Here is an 11,031-nt window from a genome sequence, read left to right on the forward strand (position 1 = left end):
TTAGGCTGGCCACAATAAAAGGCCACTCTAAAATGTGCAGTTTTACTGTATTGGGGGGTCCGGGGGTGGGGGTCCGAAAACCAGTCAGTATCTTTTTCCTATATTTTCCTCACGCAGTGCAACACATCTCCTTCGCATAGAGTTGATCAGGTTGTTGATTGTGGCCTGTGGAATGTTGGTCCACTCCTCTTCAATGGCTGTGCAAAGTTGCTGGATATTGGCAGGAACTGGAACACGCTGTCGTATACGCCGATCCAGAGCATCCCAAACATGCTCAATGGGTGACATGTCCAGTGAGTATGCTGGCCATGCAAGAACTGGGATGTTTTCAGCTTCCAGGAATTGTGTACAGATCCTTGCAACATGGGGCCGTGCATTATCATGCTGCAACATGAGGTGATGGTCGTGGATGAATGGCACAACAATGGGCCTCAGGATCTCGTCATGGTATCTCTGTGCATTCAAATTCCCATCAATAAAATGCACCTGTGTCCATTGTCCATAACATACGCCTGTCCATATCATAACCCCACCGCCACCATGGGCCACTCGATCCACAACGTTGACATCAGCAAACCGCTCACCCACACAACGCCGTACACGCTGTCTGCCATCTGCCCTGTAAACCGGGATTCATCTGTGAAGAGAACACCTCTCCAAAGTGCCAGACACCATCGAATGTGAGCATTTGCCCACTCAAGTCGGTTACGACGACAAACTGCAGTCAGGTCGAGACCCCGATGAGGACGACGAGCATGCAGATGAGCTTCCTTGAGACGTTTGTGCAGAAATTCTTTGGTTATGCAAACCGATTGCTGCAGCAGCTGTCCGGGTGGCTGGTCTCAGATGATCTTGGAGGTGAAGATGCTGGATGTGGAGGTTCTGGGCTGGTGTGGTTACACGTGGTCTGCGGTTGTAAGGCCGGTTGGATGTACTGCCAAATTCTCTGAAACTCATTTGGAGATGGCTAATGGTAGAGAAATGAACATTCAATTCACGGGCAACAGCTCTGGTGGACATTCCTGCAGTCAGCATGCCAATTGCACGCTCCCTCAAAACTTGCGATAAAAAGTAACTGTGACTTTTTATCTCACAATTGGGACTAAATTCAGAAATCAAACTTTATTGCAATTCAGACACTTCTGATTTTATGTCTTGAAATTCTGAGTTTTTTTCCCCCACCACAGAATAAAAATTAAAAGGTAATTGCACCTTTTTCTCTTAATTCTGACTTTTGTTCTTGCAATTGCGAGTTTATGTCTCATAATTCGGACGTTTCTTCTTTTCTTTTAGAATTACAGAGATATAAACTCCAAATTGTTTGTAAAATTGTATGAAAGTTGTGAGGTATTGAGGAAAAAGTCTGAATTGCGAGATAAAAAGCCACAATTACTTTTCCCCCATGGCGGGAAAATAAAATAAACAAACAAACAAGCAAATAAATTAATAAATAAATAAATAAAATAGTTGAGAGTGTGCAGGAAACAATGTAGAGAAGAGGGAGGAATGGTTATAAAAAATAATTCCAGTCAATCATGGCATTCTGCCTTCAGTATTTTCTTCTATCAAATATATATATCTTATGCTAGTGTCAGGTTGTTTTTCACATAATAAAATAATTTTATGTCAATTTATTCACATAATTGATAAGTGACTGTATAATAGGCTGGATAACATCCAGTCAGCAGGCCATTATGGTAAAATAAAATCCTTTAGAATGACTCAAGACCCCTTCACTTCAGGGTCCTGATCACCCTGTCAGAGTTTATTTTGTGATGATGACCAGCTGACTGTATATTATTCAGCTCTTAATATAATTCAGCTGGCTAATTTGGATATGTGTCCCACAAAGAGAGCTGTCACACGGAATCTCGTCGTGTTAAATAACAAGTAAACATCACAATTTATTCCTAACAATACTCATGGTATTCAAGACGTCCAATTTGCTTTGTTAATTTGCCACAATAACCAGTTTGGAATTCCACAGTGGACAGTCAGACCTGTTCGTTCCCAAAGTGGCAGGGCTATTTTACTCAATGCACGACGTCCTTCTCCATCTTACTGCCTCTTTAATTGATATGACTTATTCATGAACACACTCACTCAGCGTGGCAGATGCTTCTTGTATGTAAACTCTCTCTCTCTCTCTCTCTCTCTCTGGAGTTTAAACACTGACAGCAGTGCATCAAAATGTTACATTCATTGTAAAAAGAAACACAGACTTATTATTTATTTGTTAAGCGTTATGTTCTTTGACTTTTCAGTAACTTCAGTTTATTCTGTGATAGACTAATTAGTGTCACTATTTATGTTCCTAACAGAAAGAAAAGTTCACCGACAATGAATACCCCGTTAATATAATATAATATAATATATCTATCTGAGCATTACGACCAGCCACCATGTCAATTCGTTTTTTGGGCCAGTGTAATTGTAGTATTATTTATATACTTTTATGGTATTTTAAAATATTTTTAATGAGCTTTAATTTTTAGATTTTTAATATATTTTTTTGTTTGCTTGGTTTTTTTTTTAGCTTAAGTAATTTTGTTATGTGCTTTTGCCATTTTTATTAGTAGCCTACCTTTTTCTTCCCAAGTATTTCTATTAAACTTTCTACTTCAGAATAGTTTTAATCATTTTATTACTTTTATTTCAGTTAGTTGTCAAGGCAACATTTTTATTTATTTATCTTTTTATTTAATATTTACAATTTATTTTATTTTGGCTTTATTTCAATTTACAAAATTGATATCATAGTTTTAGTTCACTTTAAAAACGCTGGTATGAGCAGTAGTTGGTGGTTTGTTTCTCATCCAAGTTGGTCTAACAGCTATAAACCAGCTAATGACCAGCTTGGTCAACCATCTACCATCTAAGTCTGGATTTTCCAGCAGGGAATTCTGTCATCACTTGGTCTATAGTGCAAAAGTCTAATAGACTATTTTTTTCCTGTTTGGAGGTTGACAGACATAAATACAGAACTGCCGTTGTACAGAAAGAAACATAAAATTTATTTTCAGTTCTGTGGAATAAAGAAAGTCATACAGGTTCGGAAGGTGAGTAAAACACGACAGATTTTCATTTTTCGGTGAACTATTCCTGCAGTCAATTTACAGCATACCAAGTTTGATGCAAAATCATCAATTCATATATAGACAGTGCATAAAAAATGGAGTCAGCGATGAATTTAAGATCGCACTAAGCAGTTTGAAACTCCACACAGACTGAAGTACAGTACCTGCATCAGATACCTGAAGAGTTAAACCCCCGTAGATGTCATTAGTCAGAGAGGAGGCATTGTGCCAATACCCAGAAGCATTTACGATAGTACTGTGAGTTATTCCCCTCATTAAAATGGGCATTATTCTGTTTGGAGTTCTCTAAATAGGAGAGTTCAGTAGAATTCCTCAGTCCTAGTTTAACATAATGAGCCAACAATTAGACACAAGGGCGATGAATCTCATGAATGCAAATGCTATAGTTTTTTTTTTTTTAAACACTCAAATTCATTTAGTAGTTCAGCACTAAAGCACACCAGTGGATGCTGACTATTGAGAGTGAGAACAAGAATAAACATCCATATAAAAATGCATTCCTTCAGTAAAGCATGGCACCAGCAACACCAAGGTCGTGGGTTTCCCAGGGAATGCATGAATTGATCAAATATATACTGTACCATGAATGCATTAATGTAATGTAGGTTGCCTTAGATCAAAGTCAAAGTCAAAAAGTCAAAGTCTGCTTTATTGTCAATTCTGCCACATGTACAGCACATACATACAGAGAATTGAAATTGCGTTACTCTCAGACCCTTGGTGCATACAGTTAACACTTAACACTAACAGTAGACATAATACAGATAAATACAGTTTAAATATATATAAAATACAACCTATACAATATACAAATAAGGACATTGTGTAAAAAAAAAAAAGAAAAAAAGAGAGGATAGAAAAAGTGGCATAAGACACATGGCAGTTATAGTGCAAACCAGTGATATAAACAACTGTGAAGATATAACGAGTGTAGTGCAAAAGAGCTTATCAGTCTGTTAAATTAAACCATGAATGCATTAATGTAATGTAGGTTGCCTTAGATAAAAGTGTCTGCTAAATGCATGAAATGTGATTGAAAAATATATAATATATTTATATATATATTAAAAGCAGCATGTGCAAAAATATGTTGCTCAACCTCAACACATAATCTGAAAAACTCAAATTCAGTTAAGTGAACTATACTAGCTTATAATCAAAACAGCCACCAATGTCCACCTCTGCCCTAACCATGAACTCTTCTGCCTATGTGGGAGATGCTACAAGAGTATTCACTGTTGAACCAGCAGAAAAGGAAACAGTTTCTTCCCTTTAGCTGTCAGTCTGCTGAACTCTGAACTCAGACATTGAACTTCATTCTGACCCCCAAGTTACTGTGTGCACTGTTCACTACCTGCTATATTTGCATCCTATGCATTTCAATGGAAATTTGCAATTAACACCTTGTCACCAATTTTGACGCTTTGCACATTTTTTGACCGTTTATACTTGAATGCATTTGTACTATAATAGTCAAAAGCTATTCATTTATTTATACTTCCATCTCTATACAATGATGCATCTCTATTGATACTCAATATCACTTGCAATGAGCTGGTGTCTACTTACTAGGGATGGGAAGATTCACTTATTCGCATCGGTTAACGTTAACGATGCAATGCATCGATTTAAAAAAGTGTGCATTGGATACAAGTTGGCATTTGTATCACGATGCATCGTGATATGCCTATTCAACAATATTATACTTTATTAGTATATACACTACTTTTCAAAAGTTCAGGATTGTACGATTTATTATTTATTTTAGTTTTTTTATGTTTTTGAAATGCTCACCAACGCTGGATTTGTTTTACCCAAAATACAATAAAATCAGTAATATTGTGAAATATTATTACAATTTAAAATAACTAGTTTGTGTTTGAATATATTTTAAAATGTAATTTATTTCTGTGATGCAAAGCCGAATTTTCAGCATCATTACTCCAGTCTTCAGTGTCACATGATCCTTCAGAAATCATTCTAATATGCAGATTTTCTGCTCAAGAAACCTTTTATTATTATTATCAATGTTGAAAACATTCTCTGATTAATAGAAAAGAACAGCATTTATCTGAAATAGAAATCGGTTGTAACATTACAAATACCTTTACTCTCAGTTGCATCAGTTTAATGTGTCCTTGCAGAATAAAAATATACATTTCTCAAAAAAGAAAAATCTTACAGATGGCAAACATTTGAACATTAGTGTGTACTGCTATTTGCACTTCTAATTAGATGCTAAATTCACTGGCTTTGAACTTGTGCTCAACACAATGACAAAGTTTAATCTAATATATTTTGTTAAAATGCTAAAATCAAGGAATTTGAATATGAATCTAGTAGTTTCTTCAATGGCATAGCAGATTTTCACATTGTCACGGTCTTACAGAAGACATATTTTTACCAATTCTGTCACCCAACATGTCCTCTACCTATTCCACTTCTGAAGAATATTTCATAAAACGATTCATTGTTAAACTTTCAGTCCAGCTTTACAGACTTTTTTTCACTCACCAACCCTCCAAAATGTGTCTTTCTCAATGTAGTTTTAAAACAGAAGCTATTGTTCAATTCAGATTCAAAGACTTTAGCAGAAGTTTAAAAATCCCTTAGTTTTTATCTCACAACTCTGACTTTTTTTCTTAGAATTGTTTGATATAAACTCACAAATCTGATTTTTATTCTCAGAATTGCAAGATATAAGCTTTGAAATGCGAGTTTTAAAGTCAGAATTGCGAGATATAAAGTTGTTAATAAAATATAAATTGTGAGATATAAATTGTCATAAAGACAGAATTGCATTTGACAAATTTGCAATTCTGAGAAATAAAGTCAGAATTGCAAGATACAAACTCACATTTCTGACTTTTTTTCTCAGAATTGCAAGTTTATATCTCACAAGTCTGACTTTTAAACATGCAGTTGAGAGTTATAAAGTCAGAACTGTGAGATATAAACACCCAATTTTAAGAAAATGTTATGATAATATGACACATATAGGTCTAGTTTATGCATTCAGGGGCACACAACCTTCTGTAACCCCAAATCCAGACACTCCCACCGTACTAAGATCTCAATTTCCAAATATCTCCAAATCAGTGCATTGAAACACAAAGGTTTTTGAGGTTTTTTTTGCTAACCTGAAGGACCCTTTACCTCAAGTACCAGAGTTTAAGGCTTATGGATTTCTGCTGTACAATCTTGTTTTACTTTGGGTCCAGGCAGAGAGTCTGTGCTTCGGGGAGGACTGGGACAATAGAGAGACTTCAAGACAAACTACATAATCCTGCATTAAAGATGATATAACATCAGTGAGCTTCACGTCCTGGGACGAGTCGACTAGATAATATATGCACCTCAGAGGCTCATGAAAGATATCACTTTATCAAAAAGTAAAAGAAAACTTTCTTACATGATCTTTAAGTTTTCTGTTTATGTACTACGGCATTTGAAGGTGAAACACGCAGCATTGCCTTCAAAATGAATGAAGTCCCACTTTGTTTTTAAACTTTTACCTCTCCTTTCCCTCAAGGATCAAGAATCCTAGATCATATACAGATGACTTTCTGCCAGACCATGGCACGGGGTGAGATGAAGACCCTTGAAGGAGAGCTGAGAGAATTCAGATTTGTGGAGACAGAAAGGGGGGTTAAACCCCCCTATCCTATCCTGAGGGGGGGTTAAAAAAAAAGGAATTTACTGAAGTATGGCAGTCTGTGTGTGCATAAGATGTGCATCTTGCTGTGTTTTTTCAGAAATCACTTACTCCAATAGCTACATGAAGAGAAAGTCAAGAAGAGCAGGAAGTTTCGAAGGTTTTATCTGAAAAACCTGTCTTGCTTCACGATTGGATTGGAAAGCGCTATAAATCTTTGTATAAAATGTTTGTATTGCAGACAGCTCATGTCATTCTTTTAATATGCGCTATTCTAGGAATTTTGCAACAGTCGTTATGATTCCAATTCTTAAAATGAACTCTAACACCATACTAACATATAGACAGTTTCTGTATGGAATGGAATTGTTTGAGTATGACTACCTCATAAAGCTGTAAGACTTCATCCAACCTTTATAAAGCATGCTCTTTATAATGAAGATATTATGTAAAGACATTATGAAAGTTACAATATTAAGGCATTACAAGGTCATGTAGACCTATGCCTTTTCATAAATTATGTAATTCATGACAGTTGTTTTATAGTTGTATTAGTCCGTCAAATGTTTTTGCATGATTTTTTTCCACTTTATTTCTACACTATACCTTATATACAGTCAAAAATATTTGTTTAAAGAAATTTTTTAATTTTACCCTTTGCACCATACTAAAAAATGTTCATAAAATAAATAAATACTTTAATCATGTTTACCACCATGTATTATATATCAAAATATATTATAATTCATTACAATTTCAAAATTTACCCTGACGTCAAAGTAAAATACCTCAAAAATATACTAATATATTTTGCACACTATTTTGCATGACTTTTCCACACTGTATTTCTTATATGCATAATAATGCATTACAACTGAATACAAATACAAATATTTTAGGATGTTTTTATTTAAAAAAAAAAATGTTTTGAGATAAAAAATATTTAATAATATTTTCCATAAAATGTAAAATAAAGAAATAATGAAAAATAAAAAGTCTTCCAAGATGCTAATATATTTACACACCATCTTATGGATTTTCCTTACTGTTTTTCTAAGTATTATATTTTAAAATATATGATAATTATATACAAAAATATTTCTTTACAGAAAATTCAAAATTGACCTAAGTGCCATACTAAAATACTCTGAATGTTTCTAAATATATAAATAAATGTTACATACGTTACATATCTATTGCAAATATAGCATTTTGCAAAATAAATCTTGATGACAAATTGTTATTATTATTATTAGTAGTAGTAGTAGTAGTAGTAGTATAATTAATGCTCAACTGAATACATTATCCTATGCTATTAGACTTTTAGTAACTTTGTGGAAATCAGATTAGAGAATCAATTTGAATTTGTCGACCTTGATTATGAAGCAGCTTTACTTTCCCAGGATGTTTCTCTTTTTTTTTTTTCTCAATCCAATCTCATCTGAAATGAATGTGAGCTCATCATGCGGTCTTTTTGCACTTCACAATGCTAACTGGTTGATTTGAGTCTTTCGCATAGCCTGCACAGTTCTGTTGACGGACAGCCCTGACCCGTGCAGTCAGGAAAAAGCATGAATCAGCACTTCAGCCGAGATAAGATTTTGAGTGAGCGCTTCAGTCCACAATAAGATCCAATTCTGAGAGAAAAATATCTACATACCATTAGATTGCAGTCAAGCCTGAAAAGACTAGATATAAATGCGTTGGAAGGGAAACGCGAGGCACCCAGATAGAGTGCGTCATCGCGTTCCTTTAAGCAAACGTCAAGGTATTTATAGCCACCTGGAGCAATAATTCCTCCTGCATCCGTGTCTCTGCTTGTCTTTGTGAAACATGATGTATTGAAGTCTGAAGAGCGAGTGCTAGGTGTTCTTTCTGTGCCTGACACTGCACTTTCAAGACTTTGCTGGAGGAAGGAAGTGAAAAGATTAGTTGTGGGGGAGGGCTCTCCCCTTCCTGCTTTTAAGACTATATATATAGCAGGCGGAAAACTCTATTGACTCCCTGCAGTTTTCCTGAGCTCTTAGCATGATTACCTGAAGAAGCAGAAGGAGGAATGGCTCATTAGTCAGCTGGAGAACCCAACCCACCGCGGATCTCACTGCTCTTGAGCCCAATGCCTGACCGTCATTCATTTAACATGAAAATATAGAATATTGGCATTGATGATTTCCTTTCAAATAGTATTCATTTTAACATCAACAGGCTTTCTTCATTTTATCTTCCATTTGAATCGTTTATGCCTTGCAAAAAGAAAAATGAAAAAGTAATGATTTCAATCAGTTACTGCAAGTACTGTAGTATTCAGATGGTCATGTGATCTCAGCATGGCAGCTCCCAGCAGGCAGCCTGCTTCATCTGAAGTAAAACAGCAACATGTTCTTTATTTGTAAGTTACTTTTGATAAAAGCAAGCTAAATGAATACACACAAATTAATAAGAAATTGAAATTACTTGACTCTTCATCACATACACCAATATTACCATTATATTAAATAAATGCATTATTTTCATAACTGACAAACTATAAGTGATATATAATGTACAATATGACAAATCATTATTACATTTGGCATTTACTAAAACTAATTTCAGTCATTTTTTTGTGTTTTAAAGATGGCAAAGATTAGATGATGGTAGAAGTCATCAAAATGTAAAAACAAGAGAAATGAGCATGCGCAATTAAATATCCAATATTGGCAATACCGATAGATAGATAGATAGATAGATAGATAGATAGATAGATAGATAGATAGATAGATAGATAGATAGATAGATAGATAGATAGATAGATAGATAGATAGATAGATAGATAGATAGATAGATAGATTTTTCTTTGAAGCAAGCTTCATCCCCTTGATCAGCCTCAGCTCTATGATCAGAAGTATTTTTCCCACAAATTTCTTTAATTACACTGCATCTTCTCTCCATCTCCCAGACAGTCCCCAATCTACAGCTATGACTCTGTAATCCAAACAAAGTAACAAAAACCTTACAGTTACAAAGCAAAGCAATACACAATATGAGGTGCTGTGTGAACTGCCTCGAACATATTAGTGCTCAGAATATCATGCATAATACATTTGACTGATTGTTATTAATTTCAGAACATTTGTAATTGTGCCTGTGCAATCATTGAAAGTTCAACATCACCTCATGACTCTTGAATCTAACAGGAACCTCCTCGATGATCTATTTACCCACAACTCATGCTAAATTAACACTGATTAAAAATTAAGATGAATGTCGCATTAATGGAGGGGCGATTCATGCCCTTCCATTCATGCTTCTATACTTTGATTGTGATGAAAAAGATAATTACACTAAAACGTTATCGGCATCAGTTGTTTGTGTGTCCTTGTCAGCTGAAAAATAGAGCAAAGAGTCCAAGCGGCTAATAAGACTGACCTTTAACTGAACAGAAGCCAAAGCAAAGAGAGATACGAGCATGCTGACTGGTGTATTTGAGTTCTCGAAAGTAACTGTGAGTTGCACCCACATTTATGTTTATCATCAGCACCATATTCACTAAAGGAATTACGCAAATCAGGTAACAGAGCAAATTACTCCCAAAAAATCTGGAGTGAAAAATGGCTTTGAGAATAAGGTGCGTTCTACAATGAACTTAATTTACACAGATAGGAGGTGTGTTTGCACTGAAAAGAATTAAATTTAGTTTATTTCAGTGCATTTAGCACTTACACTGGTGCAACTTTTTTAGTGAATTTAAATGTTTGACAAAATGTTTGTCTTTATCTTTGTTCCTCTATGCTACTCAAACATTTCTACTTCAGATACAGACAAAAATAACAACAGATTTAATGCTCTGGCTGATTTGTGGTGCTCGTTAAAGGAATGGTTCACCCAAAAATGAGAATTTGCTGAAAATCTACACACCCTCAGGCTATCCAAGATGTAGATCAGATTTGGAGAAATGTAGCATTCCATCACTTGCTCACCAGTGGATCCTTTGCTGTGAATGGGTGCCGTCAGAATGAGAGTCCAAACAGCTGATAAAAATAAATAAATAAAAAATTCCACAAATAATCCACATTTTGTGATGTGAAAAGCTTTGTGTTTGCAAGAAACAAAGCCATCTTTGAGGTGTTTTGACTTTAAACCGTCGCTTCCTGCCAAAATAGTCCATAATCCATAATAACGCTTCCTCCAGTGAAAAGGTCAATCTCACATCAACATCCACCCACATATTTGTATAGACCAGGGCTGCCCAAACTCGGTCCTGGAGGGCCGGTGTCCTGCAGAGGGTAGCTCCAGCTT

This window comes from Sinocyclocheilus grahami, unplaced genomic scaffold, assembly GCF_001515645.1.
Source record: "Sinocyclocheilus grahami isolate Dianchi unplaced genomic scaffold, SAMN03320097.WGS_v1.1 scaffold14.1, whole genome shotgun sequence".
Lineage (NCBI taxonomy): Eukaryota > Metazoa > Chordata > Actinopteri > Cypriniformes > Cyprinidae > Sinocyclocheilus > Sinocyclocheilus grahami.